A 26,899-nucleotide genomic window follows, 5' to 3' on the forward strand; every position below is an offset into this window, starting at 1 on the left:
TTCACTTTCAGAGTGACTGACTTCTGTGTAAGTCCTTAGAATAAAGTTAAGTAATTCCACGATTAGAACGGTAAATGGTGAGTTTCATTTGGGGAGGCCAGTGTAGGTTTTAGGTCAGAGAGAAAAGTTAGCATTATCAGAGCTGCACACCATCCTGCTGCTATCAGCCCCCACACGTAATGACGCCTGCCCTGAAGGAAACAAGAGCCAGGCTGCACATCAACGGTAAACTCAGCGATCTCGCCCTGCTGCCTGCTTTTTCCACTGCTTTGGTCCAGCAAAGCTAAGGCTTCTTTAAATCTACATTTCTTGGTTTTGTACACAGTTCACACCTGGATTAAAAATAAACACTCCAACTACCCAGTGTGGAGTCTTATCTACAAATACAGACATAAATTCAAAGACCATAAAATATATGGGCCATAATAGATATATTTAATGTGATATCACATTTCTGGAAATTAAAAACATAACTATATATATATATATATATGTATGTATATATGTGTGTGTGTGTATATATATATATATACACATATATATATATGTATATATATATATATATTTCCTGCATCAGATGAAGAGTAAAATAGATATAATTAAAGATTCACTCTAGTAAGCTACAAGATCGAATGGAGGTTTTATCCTAATACATTAAAAAGTACAAAGGAATCAAAATGGAAAGACTGAATAAAGTTAGATAAATGAAGAACAAATCTAGAGTATTTAGGATTTACTTCACATGTCCCAGAAGGGATAAGTGAAATTAGAGCCTTTACCATATGAGCACTTTAGTGTTCCCACATCACAGCTACTTTTCTGAACTCATCTCCTTCCACTTCATTCTTGCTTATTCCACTCTAGCCACTGCAGCCTTGTTTCTATTCCTTGGACTTGTTTACCATGTTCTCAACTCAAACAAGAATTGGGCCTTTCAATATGTCTGTTCCCCCTATCTGGGACACACTTCCATAAAATAAATATTTGACTCATTCCTTCAGGTCTCTGCTCAAATATCAGTATATCCATAAGGCCTTCCCTGTCTCTCCTTTATAAAATTATTGATAACTAAATGAAGGCAGTATTTCAGAAATTACTAACATTTGTGCATTAATTTTCCAGAAGTAATAAAAAGAACATTAGGCGAAATGGAAGGTAAAACAACATATTAATATATTTTATTCAGGTCATATCTGTTTGTATTCCCAAATTCATTTTGAATTGGAAAACAGAAGCACATACCTGGATCATTGAGTCATATGTTTACTGTGATTTTAAAATGTGGATTTCTTGTAGAAATATTTTATTGTGTTAAGAGGAGGAAATATTAGGGACACACGTTAGTTTTTATATCATTTATCTTCTTTATATTTCATCCTTGAAACATGAGTCAAGATTTTGGAAAAAGTAACTGGTATCTCTAGTCAAGAGTACTAAAAACAACGTGTAAGGAAGACATTTTAAACCCCCAAATTATTTCAAATCCAATTCTTTCATAATAAAATACTCTCTATGGAAATGGACTAATCAGTTGTTGAACCATATTGTCGGATATGCTATTTATTTTCTTTCTTTGCTAAAATAAATATATAAATGCATCATATTATAAAGGTTTTGAAAGTACAAAAGTATCTGAAATAAAAATAAAAATTCTTATCTTCTTATTTCCTCCATTTACACTTCCTACCTAACAGATAACCACTGACAGACATTAACAATGACAAGTTCTAGGAACATGCAAGTTGGAATTTTGATAGCAAGAGCATAGGTTTACAAAGATATTCTGTTATATAAATTACCCATGGAGGCACCAAAAGAATTTTGAGAAAGAATATTGTGATCTTCTATTTCAAGACAGAAAATCAAGCCAATTCAATACTAATTCTTGCGAGAACATGTATTATCAGAATATAGGCCTTCTTGTTTTTTGCAATAAAGAACTGAAACATAAATGCATTAGTTAAAGTAGGGCACTCAGTTCACTTGCAAGAATTTTCTGATTTATACTCTGATGATTCTAAATAAAACATCAATTAACTTTTTAGATACAAAAATGAAATTTTAACATTTATTGCAATCAGTCTCTATTTACAAAATATAACAGTTGGACAAGGTGGATTCTTATGTTCATTTCATGCTAACACTGTAACAGAGGTTAAAGGTAGAAACAGGAAGACACTGCTTCTGCAGTTAAGCAGCCTATATTTTAGTATAAGAGAGAGGTAATTTTAAATGATTGAGAAATGAAATTAAATGATGTGTAAGGTCCAGATGCCATATAAAACAAGGAAGGGAGGCATGAACATTCCCAGAAGGTGTGCAGTTTTGGGAAAGGCTTCAGAGAGGAAGTTTCCCATGGACAGGATTTGAAGGGTGAACTTACTTACCAGGTTTGTAAGAGAAGAATACAACAGGCAAAGACACAGAGGTTTGAAATAAGATGGTGCATTTAGGAAATTTAAAGCAATTTGACATTGGTAGGCATAAAGTAAAGAAGAGCAAATGGCAGAAGAGGACCCTAGAGAAGTTAGCAGGGGCTGAATCATGGATGGACTTGTATTAGCCAAGTCACTTGGAGTCAATCTAAAAGCCATGGATATGAATGAATGGGTTTTAGAATTAGAATGAGTTTAGAGGTTGTATTATCCAAATGTATCCAAGACTTTCTAAATCATCTATTATCACTGAATGAATATGATCTGTGAGCAATAGTACACAAAATTCCTGAGCATTGATGTTCATCCGTCATTGCTGGAAAGGTTCTCAGAGCAAAGTTCATAAAGGAGCCTGGATTATGTATCATCGAATAAGGAAATTCTGAGCTTGGAGGGAAGGTCAGTCTTGTTAAAACATATAGGAAATCATCAGCAAAATGTGATTTGGACTGGATTCCCTAATACATTTCACTTGTTTTAAGTGGAAATATTAACTGATTGCATATTTTTGCTTTCAATCAATCACTTAAAAATATTGATTTATCTACCTTAAAGAGTTGAGTGCTGTTGTGGGAGATCTGAAATAAAAAGTATTTCTCTTAGGGGCGCCTGGGTGGCGCAGTCGGTTAAGCGTCCGACTTCAACCAGGTCACGATCTCGCGGTCCGTGAGTTCGAGCCCCGCGTCGGGCTCTGGGCTGATGGCTCAGAGCCTGGAGCCTGTTTCCGATTCTGTGTCTCCCTCTCTCACTGCCCCTCCCCCATTCATGCTCTGTCTCTCTCTGTCCCAAAAATAAATAAACGTTGAAAAAAAAAAAAAGTATTTCTCTTAGTTTAAAAATGTACAAGCTGGTTGGGGATGCAGGGCATAAGTGTTTTAAATATTCAAAATGCAAGAGATAAATAAATGAAGCCATCATAAGGTAAGTATCAGCTTTATTGCTAACTGAATTTCTTTATTGCTAAAGAAATAAGCACCATTCACTTGTGAAGTTCTTGTTATCTTCACTTCTAAGATTTACCATCAATTTTATCAAATGGATCTGTTATAGATAAATCGAGTCATTAGTCAATTACCAACACTATGTCTGTAATTACAATATTGGATCTAGGATGCTAGATCACCATTCAGCATATGAATGGAATGCCACAAGATGATAAGCAGGGGAGTATATGTTCCATAAAAATGGATAAAATTGAATACCTTAGTTCAAGTAGTAGAAGTCACTGCAAATATGAGATGACATGGAATAAAATGTCATAGGTAAAGTGATAATTTGTCCATGAGTCAAACCCCTTTCATCAGAGAATCAAAATTGCAGTTTAACATTCAGTGAATTTCCAAGGCAGTCCCAGACTTCTGCTAGCTTTTAAAATGAGTGAAAACAGAATAATATTCACCTTATATAATTTGAATGTGTGATGGAGTGTCTTGAATGCATCATGCCCTAAGGTACCATTTGTTACCAAAGGTCTGCCAAAGACCACTAAATTTCAAATTCAATAAATTCAGGACTAAGTTGAAAAACCAGTGAGGCCTAAATTATGAAGACTATTTTGTCAAAAACTAATGATAGATGAGATATTGAATGTCTTGGTAGTCAATAGTTATCAGGGCAATGATGGGATATTGGCATACACACTATTTCACACTTAATTGATGTGAATGTTTTCTTTTTACTGACTTTATTTTAAATGACATAGGAATTAAGCTCCAGATTTATTTTGGTTATTTACAAAATTTCGATGAATGGTATTTTATAGGCAAAAGAATTTCAAAGATGACAATGCAGATTTTAAGGCTATCCTGAAACCATTAAATAAAATTTGATAAAAACACACGTTTATACATATTTGACTGTACTCTCATATAAGCAGTAAAGAAGGAAGCTAAAAGGAAATCAAATTTGTCAATTGCACATTAGTTAACATTTTAAAAATAATTCATAAAGATATATATCCAATATCTAGATTAAATAAAACATAATTGTGTCATATTTAAATGAAAATGTAGATCAATAAAGTTTTGCCTATAATTTCTAGAATATAAAATATTAATATGAAAGATGACATTTCTAGAATGGATTACTCAAGATACAGTACCTACAATGGTTAAGAGCATGGGCACTAGAGACAGATAGCCTGGGTTCAATTTTCAGTCATGGGCCTTATTAACCCAATGTCTTGGGAAATTAATCCAACTTCCTTGTACCTCAATTTCCTTATCTCCAAACAGATAATAATAGCAGCTACCTCATAGAATTGATGTAAGGATTTAGGTTATTAAATGTAAAGCATGTAGTAAATGCTCTGTGTCAACTATTATTACTACTCAACCATAGCAATTTAAAATCAAAGAGAATTGAAAATCAAAAAGATAGCTCTAGTATCTTTTGGAAAAGAAAGCTCAGCTCAGTGTTACTTGTTTCCTTCTTAAAATAAATGAAACAGTATCTTTGCATGAGTATTTTGATATTATTAATTCCTATCATTAAAGATGAGGCACATGTATGATTTATCTCTTTAGGAGAAAGTTAATGCTTGTGATAACCACAGATTATCTAGTTTTATCATTCTTAGGCATGTAGGGAAATTAATTGTAATAACTCACTCTGTATTTGACTATTTTTATAATGTCTGATTATAATAACAAAACAGGGCTTGAAATGATAATTACATGAATTAGCAAAATCAAATTTGCTTTATATCAATGGTAAGAACTGTAACAGAATTATATGTTAAACACATCATGTTGGTTCCTTTGTTAATATTAAATTTCATTTTTCAGATTGGTGTACATTATTACCCACAAATATCACATGGGCTCTAGTATGTATTTGTCCATGTTGAAACGTTAAGCATTGTGTTTAATCTTGAAGTGTAAAAGTGTAACCCTTTTGGAAAACATTACATATCTAATCTACATCTATATCATCTATCTATATCTATCTATATCTATATCTATAATCTATAACTATATCATCTATATCTATGTATCTATGTCTATAAAATATAATATCTTTTTTTTCTTGTTTTCTTTTTATTCTCTTTATTTTTTTCAACACCTTATTGCCCAGTATATATATAACTATCTAAGCTCAGTTCCTCCTTCCACTAACTTTTAGCATCTTCAGAAATGGATAACCCCTCTGTTCGCTGCATATGAAAATAAATCAGAGGAAAAACTCCCAACATGTTTTGTACGTATTTAGATGGGTATTGCTGTTGTTCTGCATTCTATTGTTATTATTTATAGCTTTGTTATGTCTTCTCACAAATAATATATCATATCTTTCTAAAAGCCATGATTAAAAAGATGGTCTGAGGATCTCTTTTCTCCTACTTTTTACAGAGATGTTGAGTGGTTTCTAACTTAGTGTAAAATTGTTCTGATTATTTTGTGATTGGTGTTAGTATGAATAATAAAAATAATGGTTGAGAATCTACATTAGAAAGTAGGGGATTTGGTAATATACTTGTGCTTTTGGCTGCAAAATATAAACAGGCTGTTGTACTTTATGAAAACAGCAAATTTTGCACTGCCTCTGTACACATTGGCAAGGCTACATTGAGATAGTCCAGATGTGACAGATGCATGAATTGCACTGAGCTGATCTTTATCCTGGAGGAAATCCCAGAATATTCTGGCCAGAGAAAGGTGAAAGAAAGCACTTAGACTTACATCATGTATAACTTCAGGTCCGGAAGCAATAATGAATAGCTTGCTTTGTTTATTTGTATTTGAGATTTTTAAGACAACGCCCATTGTGAAATGCCACAGGGCATATGTATCATGAAAAATAAACAAAATGCAAAAAAGCTGAAAGTCATTTTTAATTAACATATCAATTATGAAAAGCTTAACTGAACAGATGTCCCTTGCTTTGTGCCCAGAAGTTCAATGAACTGGATTCTGTCAGGTCAATAGAAAAAATAAAGTTCAACAGACTACAAGTCTTAGGACTCTTAATAGGAGCACTCTTGTTGATTTTACTCTCTGTGACTGTATGTAGGTATAGATAACCCTCTAAAAATATCAAAGGCCAATGTCATATGGAGGTTCATCAATTATATTTGAATTTCATCACTGAGAAATTACATTTTTATTGCATCATTCAATATACATGTATGGAAGTCACTGAAATAAGAATACCTGGGATATATAACCAACACTGAACCCTTCCTAGACTTATATCCTCAATCTATTTTCTACATGAGGAATTTTTATGAAATATAGACTGCCTACCTTCCTACATAAAAATCTCAGTGGAATGCTAGTGATGCTAGGAGAAGATCTGGCTATATAAAAATTAAGTCACTTACAAAATATGACACCAAATAACTTCTCAGACCCCTCTGCTATAAATATCCATCATATTCTCTCTTTTGAACCTTGTGTTTTCCTTACTAACTTAATGATTTATGTGGTGCTCAAAGTAAGGATCATCTTACTACTTCCTACTATCTACATCTGGAAAATTCTGTTGATTCTTTAAAGCTTAGATAAAATGTTTCATGTAGAATCATTCCATCTATGCTTCATAATTTCTACCTGCAAAATTAACTATTCCTTTTCCTTGTCTCATTATTTTTGATAAGCATACATTCTAATTCTACTATGATGGCTTGAAGAAGTCACAGATTGGTTGGATTAATGATATGCAAATCTGTGAATAGGCTGCTCAATTTATTGATGCACTCAATGAAGCAGGCTCTTTCTAATTTTTTGCTACAACACCTGTTTGTGTGCACCATGACAGTGAAAATGGCCGTTTCTTTTCTCACAGCCTGTGTTCCACGCTAGAACAATGAGAAAGGTCAAAAACATATTGCTAGTGAGTTATGTCTATTTCTTTAGGCGTGAAGCCATCTGCAGAAAATCCCTCTAAATGCTTAACTGGGTGACATGAACACTCTAGCTGCAACAGAGTTTGAGAAGATAAACATTTTTAAGTTTCAGAATCTAAAGTAGAGAACACTGAAAACATCAGTATGTAAGTGACTCCATAATATCTCTCCAACTGTCATAAAACCAACCAATTTTGCTATTATAGGTATTAATATAATTCAGTTACATTCAACTCTGTGTGTAATTCTGAGTCCGTTAAAGGAAAGGACTAGAACTTTAATAATCTTATTCTTCATGCCAGGAACCATTTTTAGACTATATCTGTAGAACAGATAGCTCCACGAAGAAGATACTTTTCATAGAACCCCAGGCTTTGAAATAAGACACCAGAGGTCTATAGACCAATTATGTTTAAATCAAAGTAGTCTTCCCATAATCTTCTGCTAACTAGAAAAAAAATCTTTCTGGAAGAAAATAACATCATTATGAACCTCTGTAATTTTGTCAAGCTGCTTTTCAAAGAGGTTTTATCATAATTCATTCCTACCAACTATGTATAAAAGTTCTAATAGTTTTATATCCTATCTAATTCTTAGTATTGTCCATCTTTTTAATTCATTACACATGGAGTGATATTTTATTAGAGTTATATGTTATTTTGAAGTCTAATTAGGTTGAGCATTTTTTCATGTGCTTTTTGACTATTTGTGTCATGTTTTGTGAAGTGCATGTCTACAATTTGACAATGTTTTACTACTTGGTCTTCGTTTTTTCCTTTGTAAGAGGTGTTTTTATATTCTGTATCCTTTGTCACATATATATTTTACAAATATGTTCTCCTAGTATGGGTTGTACTGTTTTATTTTATTAATCATGCCTTTTTAATAGTATTTTTATTAAGATATAATATACATACCATAAAATTTATACTTTGAAAATGCACAGTTTAGTGTTTTTTCTTATAATCAGAGAGTTTTACAACCACCACAATTATCTAATTTTAGAAGAGTAGAAATTTTTAACTTTATGGTTCATTTCATCACTTTATTTTCTTTATATGACTCATGTTTTCTGTCTCTAACAAATCTTTGTCCAGTCCAAATTGCAAATATTTTTTCCTCATATTTGTACTTTTGACATTTGTTAGTTAAATTATGTCCATGAGGTGGGGTAAGGAATGAGGTTTATATTTTTTCATATGTATATTCAATATTTGTAGCACAATATTGAAAAGTTTACTCTTTCTTCATTAAAATATCTTGTCAACTTTATCGACCATATATACATGGGTCTACTCCTATATTGTATGTTCTGTTTTGTTGATTCAGTATATAATTATCATCTGCTCAGTATAGCTGAATAGTATGTCTTGATATCGGGTTAATCTGTTCCAAAATTATGCACATCTATTTTAAATATTTTCACATATTTCTAAATGTTTTGACTGTTCTGTGTACTTTGCATTTTACATATAAATTTTATAATCAAATTTTCAATTTCTAGAGAACAGCATTCTGGAATTTGTATTAAAACTGCATTTAAGTATAGATCAAATTGGGAATGACTATCATGTCAGCAATTTTCAGTCTTCCAATCCATGAACATGGTATACCTCTACATTTGCTTGTCTTCTTTGGTTTTTTTCAACAATTATTTTTAGTTTTCAGTGTACCTAAATATTTAATGGTTTCAATGGTATTTTCTTTGGTTTACTTTTTACCATTTTTTGGGGTATAACTGAAAAACCATAAATGTGTAAAGTTTGCAAAATGATGACTTGATATGCATACACATTGTGAAATCACTGCTGCAATTAAGTTCATTAAGGTAATTAACACATCAATCATCTTACATAGTCTGTTTTTATTTTTATTTTTTTGGAGAACAGATACCAAAAGTTTAAATAAGAAATTACTGTACCCAACTTATTATTATAACAAAATAATACCAACTTGGTTTTATTATAGTAAGACAATATTGACTGAATAACTGACATCATATTATAAAAGAATAAAGACAAATTTTAATATCCTCATAACCTCTCAATGGATGTAGAACAAACATTTGTTAAAATTAAATATTAGTTGTTATTAAATACCCTTAGCAAACCAGAACTGCAGATTACCTTGATCTGACAGAGTATATACATGTAAACGTGTAGTAGTAAACATGATAAAACACTGAAGCTATTCTATATAGTGTAATGTGTCAAGAAAATAAATTTTAAAATATAAGGAGGTTAAAGAAGGTTAAAGAAATCTGTCATTATCCACAGATGGCAGGATAATGTTCAAAAAATTATATATATTTTTCAACAAAATTATATATATTATATTTTATATTATATTATATTATTATATATGTGTGTGAGCGTGTGTTTTGTTTTAATCCTATTGAGAAAAATGCTGTTTTTGTGTAAGCAGGCAATAGGCCAGGTTAGGTTCAGGCTGTAAATTGCAACACATCTTTTGTGGGCTGTGGCACTGTCAGTTAAGTTTTTAAGGACGTTGAAGTGCTTTTCAGATTTGTCCCCAGTATGTGCCACTCATGGCCAGCATGGGTGGTGGTCTATCTGCTGGCTTAGTTCAGTCTTTTTAAATGCTAATTAGGAATACATCTGCATATATGCAGCTCAGGTGTAAACTCAGGATTTTTTTTTTTTTTAACAAATTTACAGACTCACTTTCATGAACTCCTTCATTTTATTATTGTTTCCAGTACTTTCCAGTTCCTTGTGGTCCCCTTTCCACTTCCCTGGCCAGAAGGCTGGGAAACTAGTTACTCCATTCTGCCTTGTACTTCTGAGGCTGTACTCACAGGGCTAGCCCGACTTGAAAAAAATCAAGGGTAAAATAAATTACAAGCTCACTGTTGGTTTGGTGTTATTTTTAATTCTTGTTTTCTTCTCCAATGTAACTGTACTATTTAGTTTCGAAAATGTTCACTTGTGAACCTTGCAGTGGTTACATGGTTATTGTTATCTGTACCTAAGAATTGTTCACTTTTACTATATGCATATTATACCTCATTATAAAAAGCTATTGAGGAAATGAGAATAACAAAGTGAAACAAATAATGGTATATCACATTGTATTTTAATTTTTATGTGCACCTTTTAGAGTTACTATAATTGCTACTTGGCTAACTTGCATTATTGCTCTATCTCCCTTGTGAGGTCAACTTGGCAAATTCTCTACCATCCTTTCTCTTAAACTCTTTCTCTCTTTCCTTATTTAACTCTCTATCTCTCATATGCATATCCTTAGAGTCATTATGCAATTTAATCCTGAATCATGTGAGTTTAAATACAAACCTAAAAATAAATAAATAATCATCACAAATTTGAAACAAAATCTGAACAAATGAAAGACTTCAGATTTTGTTAAACTTTCTAAATATTAATCTTAGAAATTAAGAAATTAAGAAAATTATTAATCTTCCAAGGTAAAGAAGAAAATCCACAGGAGTAAGAAATTCTATTCTTAAGTTGTAAATCATAATTTTAATTTTCCTTAGAATTAATAAAGCCTCTGGTCCTGAACATAAATCCCTGGCCATTGGAAGATCAACATGTATCAGAAATGATAATCATTGAATTAGGTCAGTGCAGTTAACAATAGCATGTGTCATATATTAAGTTGTCAATTTATGTCTATGGGATGAAAAAACAAATAGATCATATGGTGACTCTCATTTCCTATTACATAGAGTTAAGACAATCATGGTGGACATTTGGGGGTCATTAGCTCCCTGGAGTTGTCAACACATGTTAAGTACTACAACTGCAGTAAACTTTCCTGTTATTTGGTTAAATACTGATTGAATGATCTGCACATGATTTACTTAAGGGTGCAATAGGAATGGCCTGACAACATTAATTATACATCAAATAACAGGCATAAATTGAACAATTTGCATTCACTATCTGTATGGCAATAATATATTGTACCCTATACACATAAGAAATGGCAACAACAAAAGTTTAATTGCAGATGCAAAAGCATGACTCTCTTGTTTCAAAATTAAAACTCCCATTAAAATATAGAGAACGTCAAATAATCTTTATTATTTTTAAATTATTTATGCAAGAAAAAATAGTTGTTCCATTAAGGGAAATGTTTTAAGAAAACTTGAAAAACTTTTCCGAAAGCAGAAGTAATTATCAAATTCTAGAAATTTCCTTTATATTAATTTTTCTTCTGGAAAACTATGATTACAAACAGAAGGATTTCACACAATGATTATGCATGAAAGTAAGCACATTAAATCAAGAGTAATTTTAAGAGACCATAACATTTGTTCTAATTAGAAACAGAGCAATTTTCATATTGCAACATAACATTTGCATTTTGCTTCTGAAACTTTATTTCCAAAATTGATTTGGTAGGAATATAAAATAAGGTAGTCACACTAGATCTTTAAAAATTACTGTGTTTATAGTCATTATTTATATTTATGTTACAGAACATTTTAGTCTAAACTAAAATTTAAAAATCATGTATCATATAGTATGGATGACCCACAGCAATCATAATGTTTAGGACTGGAAACGTAATAGAATAAATTGACCATTTCAAATGTCTAACTAAATTAAATGCTACCCTATTGCATCTATTCAGAAGGTATCTAAAGGGATAGATTGGGTTTTATTCATTTAATTAAAAATATTTTCTGAACTATATTAATACTATAATTATTCCCTCTGTCCATTCTGTTTTATTAGACATTAATTCATTAAGCAAATGAATAAAATAAAACTCTCCCTAAGATTCTCTGGTAACAATAGTGGTCATCTTTATATATTGCTTTACAGTCTTATTTGAACCATGAATAAAATAATATGCTAGTAATCAAAAGAATGTCATGCAAAATTAAACCATTCTGATTATATTGATTAAAGGTAAAATGATTTAATTTGGGTGCTTGGCACTAGGTGATAATGATTACTATGAACTCAGTTTATTTTCTTTTCTTGTTAAAAGATGTACCTTAAAAAATTTTCTTATGAAAATGTATGCAAAACTACAAAATAAAATAAATCAAGACTGGGAAAATTGGGACAGAGGGAAAATGAGGATAGGAAAAGGAGATGATGTCAGAAGTAAGATGAGTACACTGAAAGCATACCAAATGTTCCTGTACATCTGCTAGAGACAGGACACAAATTTAGCCCAAAGCTTTCTAGTAGTCAACACAAAGAAGGATCAATGATTCATTTAATGGGTCACAGTATCCTTGAAATAAAAACAAAACACTTATTCAGGAAAAGACTTATTACTGGCACTATAACCAAAAAAACATTTCCAATGTGTCTTAATAAAAAGAATATTGGAAATTACATCCATGCCTACGTTTTTACAATATAGTATAGTCAGAAGTGCTCTGACATTTCTAGTGATAACATCCTCAAATTAGACCATGCTATGACATAGGACACAAGCAATCTAATTGCCAAAGCAATCTAATTTGGATGGACACAATCATCAGATGATATCCCTTAACCCTGCAATCCACTACAGACTGTCTAAAGCAGTCAGCTTCATATTCTCATTTTGCCCTAGGAGCTGTCCTGTGTGCACACTTGAGTGCTCATGTATACAAATGGGAACATGGGTAGGAGAGCCAACACCACTTTCAACACAGAAAGTTTAATAATTTATTATTTTTGGCTCCATTTTTATATACTGTGGCTTATATGTAGACAGGCTTGAAATTGGTTTATTGTTTGTTTACTTATAAGGATAGTTTTGAAAGTTCTAGATCTGAGCAAAAGGCTAGCAGAAATATTGTTTAGGAAATTCTCAATCACTAATTCTCAAATGAGTAAGTGATCATTATGTCCATGTTATTCTCCCTAACAGCTTTTTGTATTATTACTATTTTATTTTATTTTATTTTATTTTATTTTATTTTATTTTATTGTCCCATGCAAAACCAATTGCTTTAAGAGTTAGTAGAACTAGGGCGCCTGGGTGGCGCAGTCGGTTAAGCGTCCGACTTCAGCCAGGTCACGATCTCGCGGTCCGTGAGTTCGAGCCCCGCGTCAGGCTCTGGGCTGATGGCTCAGAGCCTGGAGCCTGTTTCCGATTCTGTGTCTCCCTCTCTCTCTGCCCCTCCCCCGTTCATGCTCTGTCTCTCTCTGTCCCAAAAATAAATAAAACGTTGAAAAAAAAATTAAAAAAAAAAAAAAGTTAGTAGAACTAAAAAAGGGTTGTCATCATATTTTGAAAAGTAATAGCACTGATGAAGAATACATGCACCTAACAGATAACTTGGATTGGTGTAAGAGTCAAAGTAGTTTGGTTTTTATTTCAGGACCAAATAACAAAGTTCAAAAATATGTTTTTGGATCAGTGCCAAGTTAAATGTGAAAGGAGTCTGAGTGCAAGCATTTATAAAACTTTTAAGAATGCAGGTGTCTGACATACATTTCAAATATCCTGAATTAGAAATTGCAAAGAGCAAATCATATATAGTTGTTTTAAAAGTTCCATAGGTGGCCCTTATGTATGCCAAGTTAACACTCATATATTTGTTTTAAATGCATTAAATAGGGAAAATATTACAAAAACTAAAATAATTTCTTTCTTCACTTTAAAAATTAAGTCCATTCAGACTGATCACTGAGACAAATTCAAAAAGAAATTAAAAAAGACACGTATACCACATTACTGTAGGATGAAGAAACATTACACCTATAAGCCTCCTCCATTTTGCCATCAGACTGCTTTCCCTTTCTTAGAATATCAACCGCTCTGGTGAGTGCAGAATGCCAGGAGCACAGACTTGGGACTCCATGTGTTCTTGTGGCCATGTGTGTCCAGTGCTATGCTCCTCATTGCAGTCATGAGCCACTCAGTGAAATATTGCACATGCAATACAAAATTTCAGTCAGGTAAAATGGTAGACACTGGAACAAGCATTATAAATTGAATTTTCTAGAGAGTATTTATTCTTTTTTTGGTGCAACACATATGTGTTTTTACAGAGATTTTCAGAAAATTTCAGGAAGTAACATAGTCACTGATAGATGAACCAAGGAATAGAGAAGTTCCAAATAAAACAGAACTTCTTAATTTTCCTTCTGCCTTCCCATCTACCACAACTGCTAGAGTAAAATACTGGATTTTATTTTTTTTATTAATTTTTTTAATGTTTATTTATTTTGGGGACAAAGAGAGACAGAGCATGAACGGGGGAGGGGCAGAGAGAGAGGGAGACACAGAATCAGAAGCAGGCTCCAGGCTCTGAGCCATCAGCCCAGAGCCTGACGCGGGGCTCGAACTCACGGACCGCGAGATCGTGACCTGAGCTGAAGTCGGACGCTTAACCGACTGAGCCACCCAGGCGCCCCTGGATTTTATTTTTAAATTGAATATAATTGTTCTGCTCCATTACAAACCTGATTTGCTTCAAGAGTAACAAAAGAATGGCTTTTCACAAGCTACAAAATATCTCCTGAGTATATTTTTCCATTTTAAAAATATCTAGTTTTATTCTTCTTAACATGTCTTACCAAATATGACATTATATACTGAGGATAAATAAATTTATTGGTTTGATCTAATATTGAACTTGATTCATACTGCTTTAAATGTTTTTCATTATTCTCTCTGCTCCTTTTTGCTCTCTTTTCAACTTGTGTGAGTCAACTCTAGTTTAAAGTAGTGTCTCTCTAGTTTTTCTGTATTTACAATGTTTTCTGTACATTCTGTCAGCAATTACTTATATACCTACCATACTTCTATTGTTCTACATGAGTCTCATTTATTTATTAAGTCATGGTCACATAGTATCTTCCTTGAAGTCTAGCCTTTCCACAAAGAATAAAGTAAGAGAAAAGGAGTCTCTATTTCATGCACATGGAAAAATCTTAACATAGAAATGTTTAAAGATAGAACAGTTAACTGTCTTAAGTAAAGGTATTCCTGTGGCGGAAACCATGTGGGTACAAGGGAGACTTTATTTGAACATTTCAGATATTAGGGAATGACAGACAGCTTAGAACCATTCATTGGGGAAAAAATACTGCCAGATAGTTGTTAAAAAAAAGTACTGTGGGCAAGTCCCTCATATGGAAAGCCAGAGAAAAGTGGTAGAGCCTAAATATGGAAATAAAACTAATAAGGAAAGATGTTTTGATTCATGTTTTTCAGCAGAAATATATGCAGAACTTCCACTTCTGGGTAAAGTGGATTACCTTGTGGTAGACTATCATTCCATTGAGCACAATTACAAAAGCTGTGAAAAATCATTTTTTAAAAGCCTTCAGGTATCTGAAAATCCCATGAAGACATAAAGATCTGGTAATCTGGAATTGAGCTCTCAATGTGGGGCCTATTGTTACTTTGGGGTCATTTACTGGTTCTGTTTGAGAAATTTGCCTAGACAGAGAGTTATTAGCTCTCAGTAATGAGAAATCATCTGAGATTTTAGTGGTCTCTTGTGTTTATAGTGACAAAATTAAAGACTTTATGGGCCTGAAACACATGGTAAATTATCCCTGTCATCCCTGAAGCTGTGCAGGGCAAGAACCTAAAATGCTTAGCCCAAAACTATTCGGAAAAAAAAAAAAAAGCTAAATTTTTAGCAATCATTTCTGGAGAGGCAAAAATAGATTTCAGAAACTGTTAGGGAAGGGGCCCACAGGATGTTTTCAAATTCCACTAAAAACACTGGTGAGTGACCAGAATGAAATAATAGACTTGAGTGTTATTACCGAAGTTGTGATGCAGCCTTAATTCCTTGGTTGCTTTAAGTTTTGAATACCCCATTCTGTCCTCCTACTAAAGAAACAAAGAACCTTATCACTAGGAGGATATCATGTGAAGTCCCATGAATTTTTCGACAAAATATCCAGCATTAGATTGAAAATTACCAGGCATGACAATAAACAAGACAATGTGACAGAGGACCAAGGGGGAAAAAAAAAAGAACTTGATGGTCTAGATGCACAGATGATTCAGATGCTATGGTAGATAAGGAAATTAACATAACTTTGACAGTTTTGTTTTGTTAGGTCTTTAGCGTTTCCTACATTTATAAACTCATCTGTTTGCCATCTGCAAACAGATTATTTTACTTCTTTCTTTCCAATTTGGAAGCTTTCTTTTTCTTGCCTAATTGTTTTGGCCAGGATTTCTGGTACTATGCTGAGTAGAAGTGGTGTGGTGGTCATCCTTGCCTTGGTCCTGATCTTAGAGGAAAACTTTTGATTTGTTGACACTGAGTATATTAACTGTGGGCTTGTAATGTATGGTCTTTACTATGTTGAGATATCTTCCTACTATACCAAGTTTACTGACAGTTTTTATCATGAAAGGGTAATGAATTTTGTCAAATGTTTTTATGTATATATTTCTATGATCATGCAATTTTTATCTGTCATTCTATAAATTTGATATATCATATTAATTGATTTATGTTCAACCATCCTTGTTCAGAGGTAAATCCCACTTGTTAATGAGGTCTCATACTTTTAATGTATTGTTGAATTGGTTTGCTAGTATTTTGTTGAAGATTTTTGATTCTGTGTCCTCCAAGGATATTGGGGTGTGGTTTTCTTACAGTGTCTTTGTTCTGGTTTTAAAGCTGCAGGGCACAAAATCAACATCAGTTGCATTTCTATATGCTAACAATCAGCTATTCAAAAAGGAAATTAAGAAAATAATCCCATTTACAATAGCATCAAACCAAGGAGATAAAAAACTTATACACTGAAACTGTAAAACAGTGAGAAAAGAGATTAAAGAAGTCAGTACTAAATGAAAAGACACTTGTATTCATGGACTGGAAGAATTAATATTATTAAAATAGCCATACTACTCAAAGTGGTCTACAGACTCAGTGCAATCCCTGTAAAAACCCCAATGATATTTTTTACAGAAATAGAAAACAATCTTAAAATTCCTATGAAGCCACAAAGATCCCAAAATAGTCAAAGCAATCTTGAGAGAAAAAAAGCAAAGCTGGAGGTATCATACTTCTTGATATCAAATTACAAAGCTATAGCAATTAAAATGGTATCTTACTAGTATAAAAGCCGACATATAGATCAATGGAACAGAATAAAGAGGCCCCAAATAGACCTACACGTATACCATTGACTGATTTTTAACAAGAATGACAAGAATGTGCAATGGAGAAAGAATCATTTCTTCAACAAATGGTGTTAGGAAAACTGGATATACACATGCAAAAGAATGAAACTGGACCTTTATCTTACACCATATATAAATATCAACTCAAAGTGAATTAAAGAGTTAAAAGTTAAGGCTTGAAACAATAAAACTCATAGAAGAAAATACAGGAGAAAAGCTTCATGACATTAATCTCTGCAATGACTTCTTGAAAGAGACACCCAAAGCACAAGCAACAAAAGCAAATATATAGAAGTGGGACTGTATTACACCAAAAAGCTCCTGCACAATGAAGGAAACAATCAACAAAATGAATAAATGACCTATGAAATGGGAGAAAATATTAGCAAACCATATATTTGATAGTGGTTAATATCCAAAATACAGTAGGAACTCCTTCAATTCAATAGAAAAAAAATACAAATAATGGATAAAAATGGGCAAACAACTTGAATAGATATTCCTCCAAAGAGGACACACAAATGGCCAACACATGTATGAAAAGGTGCTCAACATCACTAATCATCAGGGAAATGCAAATCAAAACTACAATAAGATATTACCTAATACTTGTCATGATGGCTATTATTAAAAAAACAAAAGATAACTGTTGGTGAGAATATGGAGAAATTGGAACCCTTTGTATACTGTTGGTGGAAATCTAAAATGGTGCAGTCACTATGAAAAACATATGGAGGTTCCTCAAAAATTAAAATAGAGCTACTATATGACCCAGCAATGCCACTAATGGGTATATATTCAAAAGAATTGAAATCAAGATCTAGAGGTGATATCTTCAGTCCCATGCCTATTGATGCATTATTCACAATAGTCAATATATGGATAAAACCTAAATGTCCATCATCATTTGGATAAAGAAATGTGGTATATACATACAATGGAATATTATTCCACCTTAAAAAAGAAGGAAATTCTGCCATATGCAAACAACATGTATGAATTGTAGGATATTATGCTAAATGAAACAACCAGTCATAGAAGGACATATGTTGCCTGATTCCAACTATATGAGATATCTGAATAGTCAACTCATAGCAACAGGGAGTAGAATAGTGGTTTCTAGGGGCTGTGGGGAGAAGGGAATGAGTTGTTGTTCAATAGGTATAAAGTATCAGTTCCACAAATGAGTAAGTTCTAGAGATGACCTATACAACTCTGCATCTATAGTTAATATTACGTAAGCATTTAAAAATTTGTTCAGAGGGTAGATCTCATGTTAAGTGTTCTTACCACAGTAAAAAAAAAAACAAACAGAAAAAAAAAAACTCAAAACTTTGACTAATGTGTTAAAGAAAATGTGGAAAAAATGGGCTGAAACGATGAAGAAATGTAGCTACTATCTGATAATTGAAACCTATGTTTTTTTTAATTTTTTTTAATGTTTATTTCTGAGGCAGAGAGACAGAGCATGAGTGGGGGAGGGGCAGAGAGAGAGAGAGAGAGAGACAGACAGACAGACAGACAGACTCAGAAGCAGGCTCCAGGCTCAGAGCTATTAGCACAGAGCTGGATGCGGGGCTCAGACTCACAAACCGTGAGATCATGACCTGAGCCAAAGTCGGTCGCTCAACCAACTGAGCCACCCAGGCACCCCAAAAACCTGTATGTTTTTTATTCAATTTATTTAAACTAAACAACAACAAAAAAAAACCGAATATACCTATTTCTCCCAACCCACTTCCCACCTCTGGCAACTATTAATCTGTTTTCAGTTTCTATGAGCTTTTTATTTTTCTTTATTATTGTTTTTTTTTAGATTCCACATATAAAAGAGATCAATATTTGTCCTTTTCTGACTGACTTATTTCACTTAGCATAATGCCCTCAAAGTCCATTCATTTTGTGACAAATGGCAAGATTTCATTCTTTTTTAATAGCTAAACAATATTCTATTGTTTATATATACCACAATTTCTTTACCCATTCATCCATCGATGGACACTAAGGTTGGTTCCATATCTTGGCTATTACAAATAATGCTGCAATGAACATACAGAGGTGCATATATCTTTTCAAATTAGTGGGTTTTTTTTGTTTCCTTTAGATAAATACTCAGATTTGGAAGTTAAGAGCTCAACAGCTAGATTTAACAGCAAATTAGAGTAGAATATAGGATTGGTGAGTGGAAGAAAGAAGAATTAAAAGTATGCAAATACACTGAGGCAGAGATAAAAAGAAATATATAGAAAATGTGTAGGAGAAAGGACACCTAGAGTACAAATTTCTCACATATATTTAAATGGAGTCTGAAATGGAGAGGAAAAAAAATGGGGCAGAATCATTATTTGGAAAAAAATCCTGGCTGAGAATTTTCCAAAACTAATGAAAGATATATACCAGTAGATTCAAAAAGCTCTAAGACCTAAACAGAATAAACAGAAATAAAACCAAAGCCAAAGGTTGGCACATCAAAATAGACCTCCTGAAAAGCAACAACAAATAGAAAAATTTTAAATCCCAGCAGGTTATTTTCTGGATATTGATAAGTTGATTTTATGGTAAAATTTAAATGGAAATTCAGAGAGGAAGAGAATTGGGAAGGCAATCATGAAGAAAAACAGAGCAGCAGGATATAGTCTATAAAAAGTCAGAATTTATATATAATTGTCAAAAATTAAGCTATGCTCCCATTGGTGTGGGGAAAGAAAAACATATTTATATTACATAACAGTGAATACATAAAGAAATATATAATCACCTGATTTATAAAAACGATGGCAATGTGGTTCAATGAGTAAAGGATGGTCTTTTAAGTACATAAAGCAGGGAAAATTGGACATATGTAAAAAACAAAAACAAAAAAAAATACTTGACCTTAAATTCATATCATACACAGAAGCCATATCCAAATTGATTGTAGATTAGTTGTGAAAGATAAAACAATAGAGTTTTTAAAAGTAAACACAAAATTAGAGAGAGTTTGAGCAGATGAGTGGAGAATAAGATCCAGGCTGGATTTCAATGCTGGCTCTTTGTGGCCATAAGAATTCGGCTTTGTTTAAACATCCAATAATTATACAGGCACTACTGAGCTGTGTCTGAAACTCCTCATTTTTACAAACTAGTCAAAATCATTGTAGGTCTGTGAAAAAACGCTGATCAGGATGAATGAGGTGCATAAAAGATACAGGTGTTTTATTTAGATATATATTCTGCTCTTTTAATTTTGATTTTGCCGGAATTAGCTAACAAAATAAGACTACCTTGTGCAAACACTCTTGTCTCACTTTCATCACAATGATTTAATCCAAAAAATGCAGCTGAGAGCTGCACCTTAATCACAAATCTCAGTTAAGTTCTCAAAATATAATCCAGATGTTGTCCTCTTTGGGCACTTCTATCCTCACCACACATTATTTTTAAAGGAAGACTCAACATGTGTCCAAATTCAGTCATAAGAAAACATAGAAAGCACCAGAGCAAGTCATGTAAATTTCACTAGTAGATGCCCTTGAAGGAGGCAAAATTTGAAGTAGCTTTAGAATTGTCAGAAAACAACAGTGACAAATACAGAATTAAAAATGAATACTTGCATGAACCTTAACACCTTGGAGAAGAGTGTTTTACTTTTCTTATGCCACATGGTTTAACACATGTGACTGGCTTTGTATTCAGCATCTCTTCTTGCCCCAGTCCCTAAACCTGAAGTTGTATTTGACACCTTTTTCCACTGAACATAAAAGCAAAATATCACATAAAAATCATTAGTGACCAATTGGAGATTCTGAGGGAAAACAGAACTTTTACTTTCAAACCTGACACTGCAAACAACTTAAAAGTTTAATTAGAAATGTGTATTTTCTTCTAAGTCTCTCTCTGACCACACTTCCAACCTAGGATTTTCTCCTTGTTCCATTTGCTCTTTCTGCTGCCTCTTAAATACCTATTTCTCAGATTTATCACATTCCCCATTATGTTCAGACCCCCAGAATGCATAGATTACATCTTTGCTCACACAGGTGGCAGTTCCAGCAAGTTAGCCAGTCCTTTCTAGCACTTCTTATCTCCAATTACCCTGTGAATAAAATACTCTTTCTCATTTATACCTCTCCTACAAAAAATATCTGCATCCACCTCAAAAAATCTCAAGGAGAAGACAACACCAGAATGTACTTGTGATACTCAGGGCTCCACTAACTACTGCCTTAAACTCCTCTCCCAACTAAGGAATAAAAGGACCTTCTCAATATTCTCTTCTGGGTAGTGTTTCTGATCCAGTCTGATGACTTAGCTTTGAAGAAAGTCACTTTTTAATTCTGGAGTTGTCCCTATCAGTAGAGTCAGGCAAAGTTATAGTTTGACCAGTAGAGGTTAGTAGGTATATCTCAAGGTCACGGAATATGCAGTTAGTGCTATGAAAGGGGGAAGGGGTACAGAGGTGAACTCAGAAGTTCAGGCCTCATCACATTTCATCCTGAGTCAGAGCCCACCTGACAGAAACATCTTTAGGTGGGTACTTCCTCCACTTTAGCTGCTAATTCTGGTATCTCTGCCTTACTTTCAAACTGCTCTCATTTCATGAGCTTAATTTCTCTATGACAAGAATATAGTTTCTACCCTTAAAAAAACTAAAATGAGTGTGGCTTCATGTTTCTACTTCCTAGTCTTGGGAAGTCCATTGTTTTTATTTCCAAATCTGCTTCTTCAAGTCCCTGTTGGTCATATCAGCTCAGTGTAGGACAACCATCAGGCCAGAATTAAATTAGTGGGCAATTTCAGTGCCCAGGGCAAGTTCTGAAGGTCAGTTTCTTCCTGTTCTCTTTAGTACATATGACCTCAGGCAGCTAAGCCACATGTGAGTAATCTGCAAATGGCCCACTTTGAACTGATAACAGAAGTTTCAAGTCAGTGATTCCATTTTATCTACTAAGGGTGGGCATTATTACCTCTAATCTTCTTCCTCCTGAATCAGCTTCACTAAGAGACAGATAGGAGGGGTAAATTTTTCTTTTTAAATTAATTCAAGGTCTTTCCACGAAGGCTTATTTATAAATTGCTCTTGAAGTGACTACCTCTGGGTAATCTAACATTTTCTCCACATCATCTTATCACAAATCTTATTACAAAGTCTCTGGAGTTCTAACATATATGTAGAAGTCTTTTATTACCTGCCTTTTTGACTTATGATCAGAATCTTGTCATCTTAATCCTGGCTATTTTCCACTTTATAACATATTGCCCCCCAAACAAAGACATGTCCACCTTATGTAATTCTTAGCACTGGTCTTGAAAATGATTTTTTAATCTTTCTCATTTCTCTACTTTATACCTCTTACTCCTGAGAATTTCAGTGGTATATTCTAACCACAAATCAAAATATTTTTCTGATGTCACTGGCATTGCATTTCCCTGACATTTCTCTCTTTTCTGGTAGCTTTTGACCTCAAAAAAATCATTCTAATACTTGGTTGATGACCAAATCACCCAATAGAGTACTTTCTCCAAGAAACTCTACATCTACAGACAACATCTGCCATGGATATCTTATTAGAATCTTGGAAAGATTTTGATATTAAGAAATTGGTTAACTTCTGTAGTTCAATTATATATTCATTACTAGCCCAAGACTTTAGAATATCATTTATTGATTCTCTCACTCAATACATGAAATGGTACATGAATTTAGCACTTTATTGTAATCTTCAGTATTAAACTTTGCAAATACTCATAATGTTTCTCTCCTATGAAGTCATACGCCAACTATCATCATGGTTTGTGTCATTTGGCAACTATAGTGAGGAAACACTCTTGTTTCACTTTCATCATGATGATTTAATAAAAAATACATATGAGAACTGCACCTTAATCACAAATCCCAGTTAAGTTCTCAAAACATAACCCAGATTTTGTCCTTTTGGGGGGACTTCTATGCTCACCACATATTAGTCTCAAAGAAAGACTCAACATGTGTCCCAATTCAACCATAAGAAAACACTGAAAATATCAGAGTGAATCATGTGGATTTCACTAATGAGTTTTGTGGGGAGACAGAGAGCAAACTAGCACTGAGAACCACACTATAATCAGGTTAGTTTTTAAAAATTCCATCTATGGATGTCTGGTCTTCCAAGACCTTATTTGGTTAAACTGTTAATCTGTTTCCTTTTCTTTTGACATCTCTACCTTTTTCTCATATCATACATCATAACCTGCCACCTTTTACAAACACCCTTTCCAGACATGTGGACTTGGATTCTGCCTCCTTTTCATGTGGAACAATACCATCAGGCCATCTGGTCTTCTCCAGACCTCTCTGGAATGTTATGGATTCTTCATTATATGATAAAGTTTTTCAAGGGTTTCTTCACATTTCTTGTATTAGTTATCAAATATTCTAATTGAACTATTCTCACATGATCTAATTTATAATGTTCCTCTACTTATTCTATAGCATATTGTAAACATAAGTTTTGTAGAGTTGGCATAACATGTATTTATTTCAACTACAATACTTTAGTCACATTAAAGGGACATGCTAAAACTGTTTAAATGTATGCTCTTAAAAATGTGAAATTTTAAAAATTATTTTATTGTGCTAAAAACGCTTAACATGAGATTATCCTTTTAACAGATTTTTAATTAACAATACAGTATTGCTATCTATAGTGACAATGTTGTATAATATATCTCTAGAACATATTAATCTTGCATAGCTGAAATTTTATTAATTATATTATTGATTTTATTGATTATTGATTTTATTTATACATTGATTGGCAACTATCCATTTCTCTGGCTTCCAACCCCTGACAACAATTCTATTTTTTGCTTACTTGAGTCTAATGTACATATGTCCTATAAGTGGAATCATGGAATATTTGTCCTTCTGTGACTGATTTATTTCATTTTGCAGAATATCCTCGAGGTTCATCCATGTTGTCACATATAGCAGGCATGCAAAACAATGAAACTGGACCCTTCCTTCATATCATACACAAAAATCAACTCAAAATTAATTAGAGACTTAAATATAAGATCTGAAATTGTAAAACTCCTAGAAGAAAACATAGGTGAAACTCTTACGCAAGGCTAATTATGTGGTACATTTTTGTTGATATATGAAAGTTTGTATAGTCTTTTATAGATCTCTATATTACCAAAAGCATTACCATAACTAACATTAAAATACATAAATATGTGTAAATATCCTACTGTATTATTTTCTAGAGAGTGGATAATATTCCAGTCATTTTAGTAGCAAGTCTACCGAACATTAAAATATAATAGATGCTTGCATTTAATTACTATGGATAATGATATTTATTATAAGTTGATCATTTTACTTACATCTTTCAGATGACCAAAAGTTGGTTTAGCTGTATGGAGCATAAGTTGCTTGGTCACTGGGTCTAATTCTAAAGGAAAACCAAAGAAAATATTTAGAATGTACTCAAAAGTAGTAAAAAAATAAACAAAGAGTGGAAAAGTTGTTAATATTTATCAATCTTTTTATATAGAAGACCAAATTGGATTTCCCCTAATAATAAAATTGACTACTCATTTGTACTTTTTCCTAAATTCACATTCACGGGCACTCTGATCATCACAGAGAATTTTAGCAAAAAATAATCTAATTTGTACAATGTCTAACTTCATAATCAGAAATTAGAAAGTGTTCTATACTTAAAATGTGGCAGACATGTTATTACAGACATGTAATATCAGTGTCTCTTTGTTATTACAATGCCACATGTAATTTCATGTCTGTAAGATTATTGGTTGACTACCCCAAAGCCATTACATTACCCCTTGCCAAAATCACTTTATGAGAAGCTAAAAACACGAGATTATTTGCTTTCTCATGCTCCTAGAATCTCATTCTCCTAAGGCATAGGCATGTGGACAAACATAATGATAATTTATCATCCAAATGGGAAAACATTTGAGAATAAAGAGGAATTATTTATAGTTGTTCTTGGACAATAGAGTGAGAATACCAGATATTTAACCAATGGGATTTAAGAGGTAGTGTGCTGGGAGACTTTTGGGGAAATCTAAATTCCAGGATTTAAAAACAGTCTGCAGTGGGCAACTGCCTGTTATGTTCTGGACAAAGCTGTATTGGATCACAGAGCCTGCAGCAGCATTCTGGATGCATGAAAAGACAAGACTATGGACAACAGCCAACACATTGAGGATAGCACAGTGAACAGACAGAGAATCTTTGCTGACATCATTGGATAGTTTGCCTCTTCTTACATAATAAATAACTTTATCCTTTTAATTAGGTGTCTTTTTCAACTCATGCCAAAAGCATCCTAAATAATACATTCATTAATATTAATATGTACTAAAATTTTGGACCATGATATTTCATGTGCAATCCATTCAATTAACTATTGGACAAACTTTTTGATCATTTTTCCTCCTTAGTTTTATGTAGTCTTTATATTCTCTGTCTTCTTCAATACTGGAATATATGATGAATCTACCAATATTTTTAAGGTAAAGAGGTCAGTGTCAAAACACACTATGTAATATCAGCAAACTTATTAGCCAATTTTATAGTTGGCTTAAAAATCAATTACTAATTAAAATCATGATGTTAACTTAGTATCTTGAAAAATAAAAGTTGCTCTAAGTAACAATTTAAAAAAACACTGGAGTAGTTAATAACTCAAATTCATTTGACTGTAATATTAGAACACATTTAAGTTAGCTAAACTAAAAAAGTATATACTTGAAAAGGGCATACAAAATAAAAAGAGTAGAGTGACAACATGGCATAATGAAACACTAAATATGGGATAAGAAATATTAGGAAACAAGGATGCTAGCTTTGTACATTGGAAACTATGCAATCTTTCTCATACTGTTGCATTTGCTTCCCCTTAAAGTATCTGTCCACTTTCTTCACTGCCTCATTTTATATAACATTAATATGAGAGGCCCCCAAATCAACTTGACATAATCTTATAATTCAGGAAACTACCAGTTGACCCAGTACTTATGACAGAGTTCATTTATTGAGAAAAGATAATTGGCTTGTCCCAACCTATAAATTTGTTCACATCAATTAAGGATACATCCCTAATTTGATACATCAATTAAAAGAGACTGATTAAGGAGCTCTTTTTTCTGGGTCTGTGAGTGGGAAACAGAAATGAAATTGGTATAAGAAGCCAAGGAAACTCAAAGTTGATTGAGCATATTAAATGCTAGACACCACCAGACAAATTTCATGTTATTTTGTGCAATTCTCACATAATTTCTACAAGATAGGTATTCTTGCAACAATTTCACAAATGAGAAATTGAGGCCTCAGGAAAATTAAGCAAGTGACATTGCCAAGATTTTAGCCAAAGTTTATCTCAAAAAAAGGTAGAAAATGGATAATGACCTCATTTTAAGTCATAGATATAGTTTCCACTTTTGTTTTTCATTAACAGAAGACACATCACAGAATTGTATGGATTTTTCCTCAGTTTTATGGGTATAAAAGTATAAGAACATCATT

This window comes from Lynx canadensis, chromosome F2, assembly GCF_007474595.2.
Source record: "Lynx canadensis isolate LIC74 chromosome F2, mLynCan4.pri.v2, whole genome shotgun sequence".
Taxonomy (NCBI): domain Eukaryota; kingdom Metazoa; phylum Chordata; class Mammalia; order Carnivora; family Felidae; genus Lynx; species Lynx canadensis.